General features: G+C 39.9%; 3 long non-coding RNA genes across 5 annotated transcripts in view; 1 reads left to right on the top strand and 2 right to left on the bottom strand.

Annotated features, from left to right (window-relative positions):
* The window catches only part of LOC127542989 (uncharacterized), a 244,872-nt gene that overhangs the window by 76,959 nt on the left and 149,202 nt on the right, over positions 1 to 18,711 (bottom strand). The window lies entirely within an intron of this gene.
* Positions 1 to 18,711, top strand: part of LOC127543004 (uncharacterized) — a 104,889-nt gene that overhangs the window by 60,998 nt on the left and 25,180 nt on the right. The gene's annotated exons all lie outside the window — the stretch shown is intronic.
* On the bottom strand, positions 13,476 to 15,047 carry LOC127542997 (uncharacterized). Its single transcript, XR_007949043.1, has 3 exons — positions 14,713 to 15,047; positions 14,202 to 14,396; positions 13,476 to 13,878 (listed from the first exon to the last, which is right to left on the bottom strand). It is a non-coding gene; the product is annotated as an uncharacterized LOC127542997 (long non-coding RNA).

Genomic DNA, 18,711 nt, shown 5'->3' on the forward strand with positions numbered 1-18,711 from the left:
CCCCATATTTCCTGGGTCTTCTCCTTCGTTTCAAGGGTCTGCTCCTTCTCTCTGTGATGGACAAAGCGAATATGGCTCGTTGCCACCCATCTGATTCCTTCTTGTCCTGTAAAAATACAAGCAAACCCTCTTCCCCAAGCAGTTAACCTATTTAATTCCCTTCTATTTACCACTTTCTGGATCTCTCCACATCACCTGGTGATTATCTAAAGATAGTGGAACTGTTTGCACTGGACACTGCCCTGTTGTGTTAAAAGGCCTGTAACTTCCCCAACTGTAATCCTGATTGCTTTTCTATTGGTTGATGACATCAGAGTCCTGAATTTCTAAAGACTCTCTGGGTGTAATCTCAGTTGCTATCATGCCCCACCTATCTTTTGATTGATACTTTGGAGCTGGGCCCTGCCTCTCATTTCTCTGGGTCAATCTACATTCAGAGGCCCAGTGAAAGCCTTGGTTACATTTTGGACACGGGATTTTGGGTTTTATTCTCTCACCCTGTCTTCTCATTCTATCTCCATATCTACACTGAGCTCTCAAATGTCCAACTTTTCCACACTGAAAGCATCTACGAGTCTCTCTGGAAGTCCTTTGCCAGAAGGGATCCTGTCTTCCCATGTTGGGATCTTGGGAAGTCTGCATCACAACCTGGTTATAAAAGGCATTTGTGCGCACTGTTGCACAGCATCTTATGAGCTCCTCTAAAGGAGAATCCTTGTGCAGTCCTAGTATAATTCTTCTGCAAACCTCATTAGCATTTTCCTTAGCAAGTTGCCTTATCAAAATGTCTGTTACTGCATTTTCCCCATTTGTTCTTGTGATAGCTGTCTGCAAAAGTCCCACAAAGTCAGCAAAGGGTTCATTTGGCCCTTGTGTTATTTTTGTGAAGGCCCCACCTTTGTCATCTTTATTGTGGAGAGAAGCCCACGCTTTGATAGCATTAGCAGCAATTTGCTCATATGCTGCTGTACATAATCTGTACTGTGACGCCTGCATAGGAACCTACACCTGTTAGTAGGTCACAGGTGATTGCAGCATGAACTCCACTTTGACTATTTTGTTGGGCTTGTATCCTACAAAGTTCACTATATTCAGAAAGCCACAAGTAGTTTTGTCCAGGTTCTAGGCATATCCTTGCTATATAGATTTCCAGTCATTAGGGGTCAAGATTTCAAAAGCCAAATTCTGTAATAACATTTTAACATAAGCTGATGTAGCCCCATAAAGAGTGCAAGCCTTTTTCAGGTCTTTGAGGATTTCCATATCAAAAGGAGCGTATTTTCTACTTTCTTGACCTGAAGAATTAACCTGTTGAATTACAGGGAAAATGTGGTGTTGAAATTCTGATACATCTCTCTCTTCTGCTTTGGCCTTAATTAGTCCCTTTTGCAATCTAGTCATAGGAGCAGCTGGATGCTGGCGGGGGAGGTGCTGGATGCTGGGGGGGAGGTGCTGGTGCTGTCACTCCTTCCCCCCCCCCACTACCCCTCCTTCTTCCACCCCAGAGGGTGGAGTTGATGGAGGAGAGTCAATTACCTGCTCCTTAGGTGGGGCTGAAGCTGCCTCAGATTCACCACACCCTTGAGCCTCACTTAAGTCTCCATGCCCTGTGGGGATATGGTCATTAATCTGTTCATTATATTCCTCCTTTATCTCAGGCTTCCTCAATTGGCTATTCCTAGAGCTTTTTTTCTTTTTTCTATAACTCATAGGATTTTTTAAGGCCAACTGTATTATATTTTATACATAGAATGCCTCGATGGAAATTGAATGAGGGCCTTTTTCATTGTAATATGCAGAGAGCTGTTGCCCAATTAATGTCCAATTATCTGGAGAGATTTGCTCTTCCTCTAAGAACCAAGGGGAGGTACGTTTTAATGTACCCAGAAGTCTAGCTGTCTGTTCCCAAGTTATAAGAAGCTCTTGTCCTTCTATCAGCTTAAGCAGACTTTCTATAGAGCCACTCCTGGGTGGGGGTGGGGGTGGGATGGGGGATAGAGAATCTTTAGCTAGCATCTGTCCCATTTCAGCCAAAAAAGGTTACTAGTTTGGTCTTTAAGAAAATAAGTTCTCTGTTTGTCTATTACAATACTCACCTAAGTTCCTGGTCACTGGAGACTTCTTCAGTGAAAGTAGGGTCCTTGGTTCCCATGCTTGGGCGCCAAATGTGATGACCGCATATTTAAAATCAGTCAGAGTCAGGAATTCAGGTTAAGGGAAAAATCTTCAATTTTTATTCTCAGTAGAGCTGAAGAAGGATTGGGATAGCAACATGGGCAACTGTGACAGGAAGCCATCTAGCAGAGGGGGATCGGAGGTGAAGGGTGGTCGCGATAGCAATGCGAGCAGCTGTGACAAGACGCAAGCCAGCAGTCTCTCTTTCTGCTTCCCTCTTCCCTCCCTTGCCTCCACCCACCAAAATCATCATTTCCTATACAACACATCAGGACTTGAACAAAGAATGGGCGGGGGGCATTCTTTCTCCAAGCATATATATTAATAGAGTATGGTCCAATTACTATTTAGCTTCCCATGCTTGGGACCTCAGTGCATCAACTCAAGCCTCAGCCCATTACATCCTGCTGTAGTTTAGCTGTAAGATCTGTGGAGAAGGGGGAATTTCACTAAATAAGGTATAAAGAGAATGCGAAATGGGTCATTTTGATGAAAGTCAATGAAAATATTTTTACACAAACAAAACCAATCCAAACATGATTAGAAGGAAAGTAGAAAACTGGAAAACAATTTCACAGAAAATATCCCTGCTAACACCCTCATTTCTTTAATATATAGTGAATTGACTCATATTTACAAGAATAGCATTATTTTCCAGTGGATTAATGGTCAAAGGATAAGAACAAGCTGCTTTCAGATGGAGAATTCAAAATTATCTATAGTCATATGAAAAAATGCTCTAAATTATTATTGATTTGTGAAATGCTAATCCCAATAATTCTGAGGTATTACCTCATACTAATTAGACTGGACAATATGACAGAAAAGGAAAATAATAAATGTTAGGTGGGGATATGGGTAAATTGTGACTCTAATGCATTATTGGTGGAATTGTAAATTATTCCAACTATTCTGGAGAACATTTTGGAACGATCTCCACAGGGCAATCATATTGTGCATGCAATCGATCTATCAATACCATTAATAAATATGTGTCCCAAAGGGTCCAAAAAGACAAGAAGTGAGGGGGAGGACCTACTTGTACAAAAGTAATTATAATAATTCTCTTTGTGGTGGAAAAGAGTTGGACAATGATGGGATGCCAATCAATTGATTAATAGCTGAACAAGTTGGGATATACAAGGTAATAGAATACAACTTTGCTATTAGAAATGAGAAGCAGGCAGATTTCAGAAAAACCAGGAGAGACTGATGTGAACTGTTGCCCATTGTAGTAAACAGAGCCAAGAGAATATAACACACACTGAAAATACCACTGTAGGATGATTAGCTATGAATGATTTAGTTCTTTTCAGCAACAGAATGGTCTAAGACAGTAACCAATGTATCATGAGGAAAAATGCTATCCACATCCAAAGAAAGAATTGATGTGTTCTGAATAGATCTTTCAGCATATTATTTTCATCTTTATTTTTTTGTTGCAGGGTAGTGACATACTTTTGGTGTGTTTCTTCTTCAACAACATGGTTAATATTGTAATGTTTTACACAATCGCTCATGTAGTACCTCGTTTACCAGAAGGAGAAAGGGGAGGGAGAAAATTTGAAACTCCATGTTTTTAAAAAATGTTTTATTTGTCTTTTCAATTATTTAAAAATAAAATATTATTCAAACAAACTATTGTGCCACAAAGAATAACAACAATGAAGTTTCTGAGCAACCTAAGAAGACTGGTGCTACATGAAGAGAGCAGAAATAGAGAACTATTTATAAAATGTTATGCCCTAAATAAAATTATTATGGTCAACTGTTTTCCTTGCCATTAGGACTGGGAGAATTGATTCAGGAAAAACTTTGACATACTATCGAGTAATAAACTCCAGGTGCTTTATCTAAATTCTTGCTGGGATAATTTCCCCTCCTTTTGAGTATTGTCCTTTGCCTTGCTGTCTCCTGCCTTGGACCTTCTTATCTTGACCCTGATCCTGTCAGGATTAACTTATGATCCTTTCCTGGAATCGTGGCTTATCCACCCACTCCTTATCTGTCTTTGTTTCCCCTTTAAGATGGTATACTCAAGTTATGTATTCTGTTTGCAAACCTTAGCTAAAACTCTATATAAGTTCCCAGTTTCAGTTTCTCTGGCCTGAATGTTTTACATGAACATGAGACCCATTTGGCCAGCTAGTCTAAACTCTGCACATTCACAGATTAAAACAAACAAACAAACAATCTCTGTCTTGCCTCAGGTTCTCTGGCATTACAAAAATAATAAGAACCTTGTAAAGACAAACAACAATGAGATTTAAGAAATATGCCCACTGTCATGGCCAAGTGTGATTACAGAGAACATTTAAGGATGTACATTTTACACCTCGAGAATAGAAGCTATGAATTGACTCAGAATGCAGAATGAGACATATTTTTGAATGTGGCCAATAGGGGAATCTGTATGACATGAGGATATATTAATATTTTTCAAAACAGTTTCTTTTTTCACTATATGAGAAAGGGAAGGGAGCTAGATAGAAGAAAAAATTATTACTTTATTGTTAAAAAATTAAGTGAAAGGTTTCATTTTCAATATTTAATATTTTAATTTTCCAGGTACACGTAAAGAAATTTTACATTTGTTTTTAAACTATTGACTTCCAGATTCTCTCTGTTCCACCTCATCCTCAACCCCTTTTAAGAAGGCTCATGTGAAGTTATAAAAAAAAATTTCCATAAAAATCACGTGGTGAAAAAAACACATCCTACCGCCCCAAATAAATTCCTCAAAAATAAAGAAAAGAGAAAGTATATGCTTCAATCTGTATTAAGACACAAACAGTTCTTTCTGTAAGGAGAGTACTTTTCATCAAATGTACTTCAGAGCAATTATGGATCATTGTACTGCTGACAGTAATAAAGTCATTCACAGCTGACCATACCATAACATGGCCTTACTTTTTACATAGTAAGTACATTCACCTTGCTTGAGTTCATGGAGAACATTCCAGATTTTTCTGAGAACATTCTACTATTCATTTCCCATAGAATAATAATATTCCATCATAATGACAAACCATAATTTATTCAGCCATTGCCCAATTGATGGGCAGTGCATAAATGTCCAATTCTTTGCCTAGAGAAGAGAGATATTATAAGTATTTTTTATGTATATGTTCTTTTCCTTTAAAAAATCTCTTTTGGAACCAACAAAATAGATAAACCTTTGGTAAATCTGATTAGAAAAAGGAAAGAGGAAAATAAAATTGTTAGCATTAAAAATGAAAAGGGGGAACTTTCCACCAATGAAGAGGAAATTAGAGCAATAATAAGGAGTTACTTTGCCCAACATTATGCCAATAAATTGGATAACCTAAGTAAAATGGATGACTAGCGCCAAAAATATAGGCTTCCCAGATTAACAGAGAAGGAAGTAAATTGTTTAAATAGTCCAATTTCAGAAAAAAGAAATAGAAGAAGCTATTAATCAACTCCCTAAGAAAAAATCAGATGGGTTTACATGTGAATTCTACCAAACATTTAAAGAAAAATTAGCCCCAATGCTATATAAAATATTTGAAAAAATGGGGAATGAAGGAGTCCTAACAAATTCCTTTTATGACACAGACATGGTACTGATACCTAAACCAGGTAGGTTGAAAACAGAGAAAGAAAATTATAGACCAATCTCCCTAATGAATATTGATACTAAAATGTTAAATAGGATATAAGCAAAAAGATTACAGAAAATCATCTCCAGGATAATACTCTATGATCAAGTAGGATTTATACTAGGAATATAGGGCTCATTTAATATTAGGAAAACTATTAGTATAATTGACTACATTAATAACCAAATTAACAAAAAACATATGATCATCTCAATAGATGCAAAAAAAGCATTTGATAAAATCCAACATCCATTCCTATTAAAAACATTTGAGAGTATAGGAATAGTTGGTCTTTTCCTTAAAATAATCAGTAGCATCTATTTAAAATCATCAATAAGCATCATATGTAATGGGCACAAACTGGAACCATTCCCAATAAGATCAGGATTGAAACAAGGTTGCCCACTATCATCATTACTATTCAATATTGTATTAGAAATGCTAGCTTTGGCAATAAGAGATGAGAAAGAAATTAAAGGAATAGTAGGTAATGAGGAAACTAAATTATCACTCTTTGCAGATGATAGTATACTTAAAGTAACCCAAAGATTGTACTAAAAAGCAATTAGAAATAATCCACAACTTTAGCAAAGTTGCAGGATACAAAATAAATGCACATAAGTCATCAGCATTCTTATATATCACTAACAAAATCCAATAGTTAGAATTACAAAGAGAAATTCCATTTGAAGTAACTACTGATAGTATTAAATATTTAGGAATCTATCTGCCAAGGGAAAATCAGAACTTTATGAGCAAAACTACAAAACACTTTCCACACAAATAAAGTCACATCTAACCAACTGGGAAAATATTAAATGCTCTTGGATTGGGTGAGCAAATACAATAAAGATGACAATACTACCTAATCTATCTATTTAGTGCTATACCGATCAGACTCCCCAAAAAACTATTTTAATGACCTAGAAAAAATAACAACAAAGTTCATATGGAAAAAAAAGGTCAAAAATTTCAAGGGAATTGATGAAAAAAAAAATGAAATGGAGGTGGCCTAGTTGTACCAGATCTAAAATTATATTATAAAGCAGCAGTTACCAAGACCATTTGGTATTGGCTAAGAAATAGACTAGTTGATCGGTGGAATAGGTTAGGTTCAAAGGACAAAACAGTCAATAACTTTAATAATCTAGTATTGACAAACGCAAAGACCCCAGCTTTTGGGATAAGAACTCACTGTTTGCAGCTATACCGAAAGAAAGAACACTGGGAAATGAATGTAAAACTGTCTGCAATTTTGTTTCTGGGTTATTTTTACCTTCTGAATCCAATTCTTCCTGTGCAACAAGAGAACTGTTCGGTTCTGCAAACATATTGTATCTAGGATATACTGTGACATATTTAACATGTATAGGACTGCTTGCCATCTGGGTGAGGGGATGAAGGGAGGGAGGGAAAAAGTCAAAACAGAAGTGAGTGCAAGGGATAATGTAAAGAAATTATTTTTCAAGATAAAAAAATAGAATAACTGAAAAAAATAAATCTTCTTATCCTATATAAAAAAAGAACTCATTGTTTGACAAAAAATTTCTGGGAAAATTGGAAATTAGTATGACAGAAACTAGACATTGACCCGCACTTAACAGCGTACACCAAGATAAGGTCAAAATGCGTTCATAAAGGCATAAAGAATGAGATTATAAATAAATTGGAAGAGCATAGAATAGTTTACCTCTCAGACCTGTGGAAGAGGAAGGAATTGATGATCAAAGAAGAACTAGAGATCATTATTGATCACAAAATATAAAATTTTGATTATATCAATTTGAAATTAGAAGGGAAGCAATAAACTGGGAAACCATTTTTACACTCAAAGGTTCTGATAAAAGCCTCATTTCCCAAATACATAAAAAATTGACTTTAATTTATAATAAATCAATTCATTCTCCAATTGATAAATGGTCAAAGGATATGAACAGACAATTCTCAGATGAAAAAATTGAAACTATTTCTAGCCATATGAAAAGATGGTCCAAATCATTATTAATCAGAGAAATGCAAATTAAGACAACTCTGAGATACCACTGCAAACCTGTCAGATTGGCTAGAATGACAGGGAAAGATAATGCAGAATGTTGGAGGGGGTGTGGGAAAACTGGGATCCTGATACATTGTTGGTGGAATTGTGACTACATCCAGGCATTCTGGAGAGCAATTTGGAATGATGCTCAAAAAATTATCAAACTGTGCATACCCTTTGATTCAGCAGTGTTACTATTGGGGTTATATCCCAAAGAGATTTTAAAGAAGGGAAAGGGACCTGTATGTGCAAGAATGTTTGTGGCAGCCCTCTTTGTAGTGGCCAGAAACTGGAAACTGAATGGATGCCTATCAGTTGGAGAATGACTGAATAAATTGTGATATATGAATATTATGGAATATTATTGTTCTGTAAGAAGTGACCAACAGGATGGTTTCAGAAAGGAGAGGCTTAGATGAATTGATGCTGAGTGAAATGAGCAGGACCAGGAGATCATTATATACTTCAACTACAGTACTATATGATGATCAATTCTGATGGACGTGGCCCTCTTCAATAATGAGATGAACCAAATCAGTTCCAATAGAGCAGTAATGAACTGAACCAGCTGTGCCCAGGGAAAGAACTCTGGGAGATGACTATGAACCACTACATAGAATTCCCAATCCCTCTATTTTTGTCCACTTGCATTTTTGACTTCCTTCACAGGCTAATTGTACACTATTTCAAAGTCTGACTCTTTTTGTACAGCAAAATAACTGTTTGGACACGTATACATATATTGTATTTAACTTATACTTTACCATATTTAACATGTATTGGTCAACCTGCCATCTGGGAGAAGGGATGGGGGGAAGAATGGAAAAAGTTGGAACAAAAGTATTTGCAACTATTCTGAAAAATTGCCTATGCATATATCTTTTAAATAAAAAGCTATAATAAAAAAAACTTTAAAAAAAAATTAAAAATCTCTTTTGGGATTAGTGCCTAAAGGTGTTATTGTTAGGTCAATGAATAAGCATAAATTTATTTCCCCTTTGAGCCAATTCTCAGGAGAATAAGGTTCATTGCCTCCTTCTGCCTTTCCTCTCTTCCCCTCCATTGTAAATGTGTTTTCTTGACTCTTTTAGGGTATACAATTTATGCTATTCCAACTCTCCTTTTCCTATTCTTCAGGTACGTTCCTCTTTCATCCCTTCATTTTATATTTTTTCATATAACATTCCTTTATTTTCAACTCATACCTGTTCCCTCTGTTTATAAATGCTCCAATACTAACAAAATATCATCCTCCCATGTAGGTATGTATATAAAGAGATGAACCAAATTAAGTGACTAAGTTTGACAAGGAGATACATAGACTTAGCAAATAATGGTATCATGCCATTTGTGAAATTAAAAGTGTTGGTAGACCCTTGGAAAAGTTAATAGGTTTATTTTAGGTATAATGAGAATATGCAGGAGAATTTATTGCAATTCACATTAAGAGGAATGGAAAGTTTTTCTGAAAAGCCAAGAGGCATAGTGAGTGAATAGGTAGAGAAGCCTTGCTCTGAGCCTGCCATCTGAATTCGCTAACACCAGATGCTGTGGCAAAAGAGGAGGCTTTATTGTTTAAAAAATACCAAGAGGCATTCTCTTAGCAGGCGTATCTTTCTCTGTGGAGAAGGATCTGCAAAGTATCAGTTTCCAGAAGACATATTTTATGAGTAAGCCTAGAGGAAGTTTGATCATTCTTACTTTTAAAATTTTTTATAACTTTTTATTTATTAGTTATATGCATAGGTAATTTTACAGCATTGACAATTGCCAAACCTTTTGTTCCAATTTTCCCCTTTCTTCCCCCCATCCCTTCCCTCTTGATGAAAGGTTGAACAATACATGTTAAGTATGTTAAAGCATATATGTCCTAATAGTTATTTTGCTGCACAAAAAGAATCGGAGTTTGAAATAGTGTACTTTTATTCTGTGAAGGAAATCAAAAATGCAGGCAGACAAAAATAGAGGGATTGGGCATTCAATGTAATGATTCATAATCATGTCCCAGTGTTGGAATCTTTACAAATTGCTAACTCATTAGAGTTGATAGATTATTGATCTGATCTTACAAGAAGATGTTTTGGGCCAGAACCTGAAACAAGGTACTAAGTAGAACTAATTGATACAATGCTTGTGTTTGCACCCTTACTCATTGGAGTTCAGACGTTTGGGAAATTTCAGGGTTTAGTATGAGATATCTGAATTCACACCTCCCTTGAAGTTCTTAGGGCCAGAGAGCACTATGGGAGAAAACCCATAATCCCATTCCCTCAGAAGAGTCATATATAAGCCAGTGAAGAGTGATTCGTTTGAGAATATTTTCCACTTGGTTGGCTGGTGGCAGAAGAAGAGTTTTCAGAGGAAGAAGCTATGAGTCGAGAGCTCAGTGAAGATTGAGAAGGCTCTCTCAGAGGCAAGACAGATTCAACTTGGTGCTGGCTCTGTAGGCTGAAGAAAGCAGTGGCAGAGGCTGAAGGACAAAACCTTTGGATTTGGAGACATTAGGAGGGAGCTCTTGGAAGCAAGCAGGGAGAGAGGCCTCAACTAACCAGCCTATTTTCGAAGGAGAAAATAAAAGTTTGTATTTTTACCAGCTGGCTGCATTTGGGTGATTATTACTTTCAACTGCAACTAAGGCTGCCTCCAAGAAAACCTCCCCCGAGAAACCTGCACCTCTCCCTGAGAGAACTATTTTACTTATATTTAAAAGAAAAAAATCACCACATCCCAGAGTTCTTTCGCTAAGTGTAACTGTTTCCATTCATTACTGCTCTATTGGAATTTATTTGGTTCATCTCATTACTGAAGATGGCCAGATCCATCAGAATTGATCATCATATTGTATTGTTGTTGAGATATATAATGATCTTCTGGTCCTGCTCATTTCACTCAGCAGATCATTCTCAATTGAATGTGAAATCTTTCCTTGAATTGTGACTTCCTGAAAGGTCAATTGGAGTTTGATTTGCTCTTGAATGGCACAGCTCTGAGAGGATGTGAGACAATTTGGAGTCTATAGATCAAAGGGGACATGGTTTCTGTGACTTTACATAATTTTACAGAGTTTTTTTTTTTTCCCATAATTTTACAGAGTTTACTCAGGTCAAAGATCACTTGCTTCATGTCCTCCCCCCTCAAACAGTTAACCCCAAATTCATTTGGGAAAGAGACGAAGGTCTCCATCTTCTAAAGATTCTTTAAGCTGAGAGGGGTTGTAGAGAAGTCCCTAAAGTAACGGGGGGAGGGAGGGGAGGTCGTGCTTGAAGGAGAGAAACAAGCTCTAAAGATAGCAGCTACAGCATCCAACAGAAGTTGAGCTAGCCCATCAGTTGTCCCATGATCCCTAGACCATGGGAGAAATTGAAAATTTGCCTCTTGAAGCCTCGAAGAAACAAATCCCATGAGTAATCTGAAAATGCCAGGGCTGAATATGAGCAACAAGATAATAATTAGGAGTTGAAGTTAGTATAGGGCCAGTAGAGACTAGCCAGGAACCCCACCCAGAGGAAGATTGAGGAGGTGTAAGGAGTTTCTCATGAATGTCTTGCAGCCAGCCAGTTTTCTCTAAGATTCTCTCAGTGTGAAGCTCCACCTCCCTTGAGTTGTTAATGTACATGCAACAAGAAGTGTTGACCAGGGTGCAGACACCTCTGCTAGAGGCAAGGAGATAATCTAGAGCCATTTGGTTATCTAAGATCATGTTAGCAAGAGAGTCCAGGGACTCTTAGATCTCCCTGAGAGAATGCGTAGTTTCCTTGGCCAGCTGGTTGATTGTGGCTGTCAGGTTGGAGAGAATGTTTTCATGCTCTAAGGACCCCACCCAGGACATTAGTATTGAAGTGCCTTTTTTTTTTTTCATCTGGAAACAGTTATGGGAAATAAGACATTCATTCCTGGCCCCAAAGATATTTGGGTCACAGGTCTTTGAGGGGAATCATGGAGTGTTTGCTGCTGCCGCAGCCCCAATAATTCTACCACTTTCTCTCAGAGACTTCATTGGAATAAAAGGACCCTTTGCTTTTTCCATGTATAAGGTGCTGCCCCTGCTCCGGAACAAAAGGGTTTTTATCCTTTTCACAGGGACCTTGCTCATGCATGCCCGACCTGGGATTGTAAAAGAAGTGCAAAATCTACTGAGCTCATCCAACTTGCTGCCAAATTCTCCTATTTTTTGCTTCCTTTCCCTTCTCTGAATAAACCCTCACATCACTCTGCTGGGTGTCCCCACCCCCTTAAAGAGTAGGTTCCCAGTGTGGTTTACCCTTAACTTAAGCAAATGGCCAAATCAGTGTCTTTGCTTGATTTGAGGTGGTTTGAGCCTGACTTCTTTCAGAGAAGCTACCAGAAACCATTGCCCAGCACCCCCGATCTTCAGTGTACCCCAGCGTTGAGTCCTTTCTCACAAAAGGTCCCAACTTCCTCCTTACTAAATGTGAGTCCCACTAGGGCACTGTGCCTGATTTATGGCATCATAATAAAACGTTTTGCCCCTTGAATCTGTGGTGCCTGAGCCCGTGAGTTCTTTCCGCATGACGGCCGGCCTTTTTGACTTCTTTTACCTCATCAGTTCCTGGCAAATAGGGAGGGCATGATGCGAACAAGCGTGCCAAGGCCTCCCCAGAGGCTCGAGGCTGGAGCCAGTAGGAAGAGCATTGCTGTGGCCAGGGGCACAGGGGCATGGCAATGCCAAAGGCTCGGGTGTTAGAGAATGCCGGCCAGGAGGGCTTTAGAGAATGAATCCCAGGGGGAGGCAGGGAAACTCGTGGGGTAGAGAGTTTCCAGGCTGGGGATTGAGCCACGGCGACCCTGCAGGGGAGCAAAGGTCAGGCTGGAAACCCCAGCCTGGGCTGGAACTTGAATAGAAGGCTTGGCCGTTGCCGTTCCGAAGACGCAGGTCAGAGGTCTGGCTCCTGATTTGGCAGGCAGGCTCCTGCACCCCACTTGTCAGAGGGAGCATTTGTTGTGTTCTACAAAATCTGGGGCCAGAGGGGCCGAGTGAGGCATGTAGGAGAGTCACCCACAGAGGCCTTGGATATCACACCCCCGGTCACACAGACACCAGTGGGGGGAGCCTAGGATAACACCCCCTACAGTCAAGGAGACCCGAATGGGGTAGGAGGGCAACCTGACATAACTCAGTGGTACCCAGAGAGAGGACTATGGAGACAATTTGGATGGCAAAATAGTATTTTCACCTTTTTGTTGTTTGTTTGCTTGTTTTTTTTTTTCACTTTTGAACTCGTTTTTTTGTGCATCATGAGGAATATGGAAATATGTTTAGAAAAACCACACATGTTTAAATTATATTGGTTTTCTTGGTAACTTGGAAAGGGGAAGGGGGAAGAGAGAGAGAAAAATTAGAAACACAAGGTTTCACAAAGGGGAATATTGAAAACTATGTGGAAAAAAATACTATTTTAAAAAAGAGTTTATGATTAGCTGGTTTTGAGAGTCTTTGGAAGTTTACAAATATATTTGACAAGCTCTTTATTCTGTATCCTTTCCCACTTCTTAGACAATGATCAATTTTCTTTTTGAAAACACCCGTGCAAATTTTTCATAGGCCTTAACATTATAACAGTGTCTCCAAATAACTTGGTTAAGAGTCTCAAATTTTTTGTAAGCAAGAGGCAAACAACTGAAGATAAAATTTCTATTTATTCATGAGCATAAGTGCAAGTGTATTAGTTCTTAAATCAGAGTACTTTGGAACATCAAGCACATTGTTACAGTCCATTTCTTAATCTAACAACATCTAGATTGCTTTTCTAACAACATAGCTTATAAAAATTTGACCAGTGTTTCCAATTTGACCACATTTTCCCATATGAGAACATTTTGAAACACAACAATGTAATAAACAATGTTATGTCATTAATATTTGAACAAAAACCCATTATTAAAACTAAATCCCCTCTGCCTGAGGTTGTCTTAATTCAGTTGAATTCATTCCCAATGGCAGAACATCTCATCTCCATTAGCAGGTTACAATGATGACATTTAAATTTCCACATAGTAACATCCATTGGGAAACAACTCCACCTGATTAAAGAAATTAAAAATAAAAGCTGTTAACATTCATGTAGCACATCCCAGTCCCAGGCCCTGTGATAAGCACTTTACCATCCTGTGATCCCCACAACCACCTTGGGAGGTGGATGCTATTACTATCCCTTCACAGAAGAGAAAATTGAGATAGAGGGACAAAGGGGTTCTTGCTTAGGGGTCCCACAGCTAATAAATTTCAAATCCAAGTAAATCCAGATTTATGGCCACTAAAGGTCCCATCTCAATTTCCAAGGCCTGCTCTCTTGTCCCTTAAAAAGACAAAAGGTTATTCTTTACAAATAAGAGGGGGAAGTTACCTAAAGAGGGTCCAGATTAGTTCTCCTCCTGTGCTCCTGCGTCCTCCTCAGAGTCTCGGGCCAGAAGAGGCAGGAAGACTAGTAACAAAAGTACAGGAAATAGAAGGAAGGGTAGGAAATGGAGGAGGAGCATGAAGAGAAAATGTAGGATCACAAAGAGGACGGGCATAGGGTAGAGGTGGGGCATCTTTGGTCCTGCGGGGAGAAAGGTCAGGCTCAGTCTAGGAGGAGTTATTTCTCCCCACAGATGGGATGTCAAGGCCATAGAGAATCATCGAGGGTGAGGTCAAGATCATGGGGACAGGGGCAAGGGAAGGGGATAGGGCAAAGGGAGGAATGAGAGGAGGCAGGCAAAGGAAAGGGAGAGGCAGGGGTGAGGGAAGAGGGTAGAAAGGGGAAAGAGTGAGGAAAGGGGCAGGGGAAATGGCGGGGCAAGGAAAGGGGCGGGGCAATGGAGGGGAAGCATCGCTTGGCTCGGGCCAGTGGTCAGCTGGTGACCAACTCTCAGCACCTGGGGCGGTACCGCCTGGCTGGAGTGGGGGGCGGCCCGATCAGGGGGACGGCCGGGTTGGAAGGGGACAGTTCTCACTGTTAGCAGACACCATGAACAATCAGGAGGGCAAACACGGGTAGTTGGAAGGTCTGGAGAACAGAGGGCCAGAAATGCTGCAAGGCAAGAGTGGGCGAGAACGCCGGGTCCAGCCCCTCCTCCCCGGCTCCCGAACCCCAGCCACAAGTTGTTCTTGTCCACTGACCATTACCCCAGCAACGCTGCTGCTTATGACGGCCGTGATGATGCCGCAGACTTCCAAGACCGTTGGGAGCCCAGGCAACCAGAGCATTGGTGGGAAAGTTCCAGGCACATTCTTGGGCGGGGCAGGCAGAGCATCACTCGGCCCTTTTATTACCCTCAAGGAGGATGCTTCCCCCCGGGGGGAGGAGGGACTGCTTCTGGTTTCCACACTCACTGCCCGCGGCCTCTTCCTCCGCCCCCTCCTTCCTCCTTTCCTTCCATGGGAGCAATGGCGCCCTTAAGGATAAAGAAGCCCATCCCCTAACCCCAAAGCTAAAGCAGCTTGAGACCCCGAAACAGGAAAGGGAAGGTACGGAGAGGGGGATTTAACAGTTGCCTGCGACGGACTGCAGAGAAAAGCAGGATGTGCGTTTAATTATTATTTTAACACGGTTTTATTCTTCAAATATATGCCAAGATATATTTCACCATTCACCTTTGAGAAACCTTGTTTTCCAAAGTTTTCTCCCTCTCTCCAGATTCCCAAGTCTGCAAACAATCAGATAGAGATTAAATGTGTGCAATACATTTTAAAAAATATTATTTTCATTACAGCTTTTTATTTGCAAAACATATGCATAGATAAGTTTTTAGCATTTCCTCTTACAAAACCTTGTGTTCCAACTTTTTTTCCTCCTTTCCCCCCCCTTCCCCTAGATGGCAAGTAATCTAATATGTGTTAAACATGCTAAAGTAATCTACTATGTGTTAAACATGCTAAAATTATAATTAAAGCCAAATCCAAATAAATATAAATCCATATTTATGTGTGTCTGTGTGTGTTATATTTATACAGTTATCATTCTGAACAAGAAAAGTCAGATCATAAAGGAAAAAAATGAAAAAGAAAACAAAATGCAAGCAAACAACAAAAAAAGTGAGGAAATGCTATGTTGTGGGTATAGATGGCTCTCTTCATCACAAGACCATTAAAACTGGTCTGAATCACCTTGTCCATCAGAATTGATCCTCATATCATCTTGCTGTTGCCGTGTACAATGATCTCCTGGTCCTGCACTTTTCACTCAGCATCAGTTCATGTAAGTCTCTCCAAGCCTCTCTGAAATCCTCCTACTGGTCATTTCATTCAGAAAAATATTCCATAACATTCATGTGCCACAATTTATTCAGCCATTCTCCAACTGCTGGGCATCCCTTCAGTTTCCAGTTTCTAGCCACTACTAAACGGGTGCCACCAACTTTTGCGCAAAAGTGGGACTCTTTCCCTCCTCGGAGATCTCTTTGGCATATAAGCTCAGTAGGAACACTCCTGGGTCAAATGGTGTGCATTTCATGATGCTACTTGTAATATTCTTCTCTAAAACATAAAGTTCTCTGGAAACAGGTTTCTTGGGGAGCTTCTGGAGACAGCCTTAGTTTCAGTTTTATGTAATAACCAACCCACATTCAGGCAGGAGTTAAAGTCCAAATCTTTTCTTGTTTTCTTTTAAGTCTTGTCTCCTTCCTGAGGCGTGGTTAGCTTTCTTAGAGGCCTATCTCTCTCCTTGGTTCCTGCTGCTAGTCCTTTGTCTCTGCCAGCTTCTGCCTCTAAAGAAAGGCCACAGGATGGAGTTTTAACCCAATGTTAAGTGTAAATTCCTCCAGGCTAGCTTAGCAGAAACAGCCAGCCAGAGGGCTGAGGCTAGCAGGCTTTGGCTGGAGCCTCACCCACAAAACCTCCTGCCTCCTAAACCTTGAAAAGAATCAAGGATCTGAGTCCAGGAGGGAACCTCGGGTGATTAGGAACACCAGGCCCAGCTGTGCTGATGCCCTGGGTGAGAAGGAATCAGCACACCTGGTGAATGCAGAAGCAGTGGGGCAGGATTACTGCAAGCTGGGGTCACTTGAAGGAGCTTGGCTCTTTTAGTTTGGAGTTCCAGTTCAGAAAAGGAAGCCAGAGGCAGCATCCCTCTATCCCAGGATGTATCGATGCTTACACTAATAGTTCTCAGTTAAAAAAACAAACAGGCAAATAACAAAGAACCAAAACAAACATACCATGGGAATGGGGAAGACTGGGGTTCATCTTCAGAGGAGAACAATGAAGTAAAAAAGCCTCTTCTACCCCAAAGATGAATGTGAAATGGCTAGCTACTCAGAAAGCATTTTAAGAGAACTCAAAAAGAATGAAAAAATCAAATGAGAGAGATTGAGGAAAAATTTAAAAAAAACTTTCAAGATTATTAAAAAAAAGCTAAACAACTAGAAAAGGAGATACAGAATCTTAAAAAAGAAAACAGTTGTATGAAAATTAAAGTTGGGTAAAGAGGAATCCAGCAAAACTATGAGACACTGAGAAATAACAAAACAAAATATAAAATGTGTGGAATGGAGAGATGAAGATCTTACAGTAATGTGTGAATTCTTTCTCTTTATTTTCATTATTTCTGCATTTCCCTATGATCTGCACAAGTACAATATGTACAGGCCTATATTTACTTAAACTTTGATTAGTTTCAGACATATTTACTTAACCTAAGCTGGTTTAGTCTATAGTATAAACACTGTCAGCTTAATTATCTGAAGCCTGAAGGCCTGATTGACCGTTTCCTAGAAACCAGGTGATTTCAGGGAAACTGAAACATTCCATTCCAATCTTTTTTGGCAGCAACATCCAATCAGGAGGCCCCACGCTTCTCAATGCTCTCTAACTTGTGATGTAATCTCTTGTAACAAAATCTGTAAAAGGTGCATATATTTACTGATTCTGCCGCCCTCCTGCTGTGAGTATTTTCACTTCCCTTTATTTCATAACTGTACTTCCCACCTCTCATGAGAAGCTCCATAATAAACAATCTTTCCTGCATTCTACTTTGAAGGATCTTTGAGTAGTCATTTTGGGTAGGGGTCTCTCACATCTCATACAGTTCAGGGCTCATCAGGGATCGGAGGTCTGTGGCAGAGAAGGCTGTGCACCCCAAAATGGACACAGGTACACCCACAGAGTAGTTTTCTCCGTGGTCTCTGGTTCTGAGTGTACAGCCTCCCTCCCCTCTTACACAACGACCCGAGGCAGAGGTACTCAAAGGAAAGCAGAACTTTAGAGTGAAGGAAGTAGAGTCCTGATGGCCAGTGAAGTGCAGTCTGAAAGAAAATGCATGTGTAAACTCAAGATAAGGCTCTCGGGAGTCTAGGGGGTCCATTGACTGGGTCGAGGGAGAACCAAGGGATTAGACCTCCTAAATTTGTTTTTGGTGGGGACTGCTGTCGACCCCAGTGATAAAGGACTTTCCTGAGGAAGTTGTTGGGTTACTGCAGGTGTGAGGATGATGGAGACCTCCACGACACCTGCCTTGGGACCAGGTTGTAAAATGGGACAGAAGCAGTCCAAGAATTGGTGTCAGGAATTTAGCCAAGAAATACCAGTTGACAGCTGTTATGAGCCCGAACTTGAGACGAGGTCTAAAGTCACTAGAATTGATAGCAACAATGCTTACGTTTACACCTTTGAGAGTTAACACATTAGCTCACTCATTAGAGTTCACAAGTTTGGGAGAGTCGCAAGTCAGAAGCCAACAATCCCACTCTCTCAGAGGAGGAGTCAACCTTAAGGTTCACACCTTTAAGAGATCATATATAAGGAGCTCCTGGAGTCAGAAGTAAGAGACTTGAAGAGATTGAGTAGTAAGAAGTCAGCTGAGAAGATTGACAAGCTAGAGACTGCAGTCGGGCAAAAGTGGGGATTTGGAAGAATAGAACCAAGATTCAGAGAGAGCT

Source organism: Antechinus flavipes, chromosome X (genome assembly GCF_016432865.1).
Source record: "Antechinus flavipes isolate AdamAnt ecotype Samford, QLD, Australia chromosome X, AdamAnt_v2, whole genome shotgun sequence".
NCBI classification, from domain to species: Eukaryota; Metazoa; Chordata; class Mammalia; order Dasyuromorphia; family Dasyuridae; genus Antechinus; species Antechinus flavipes.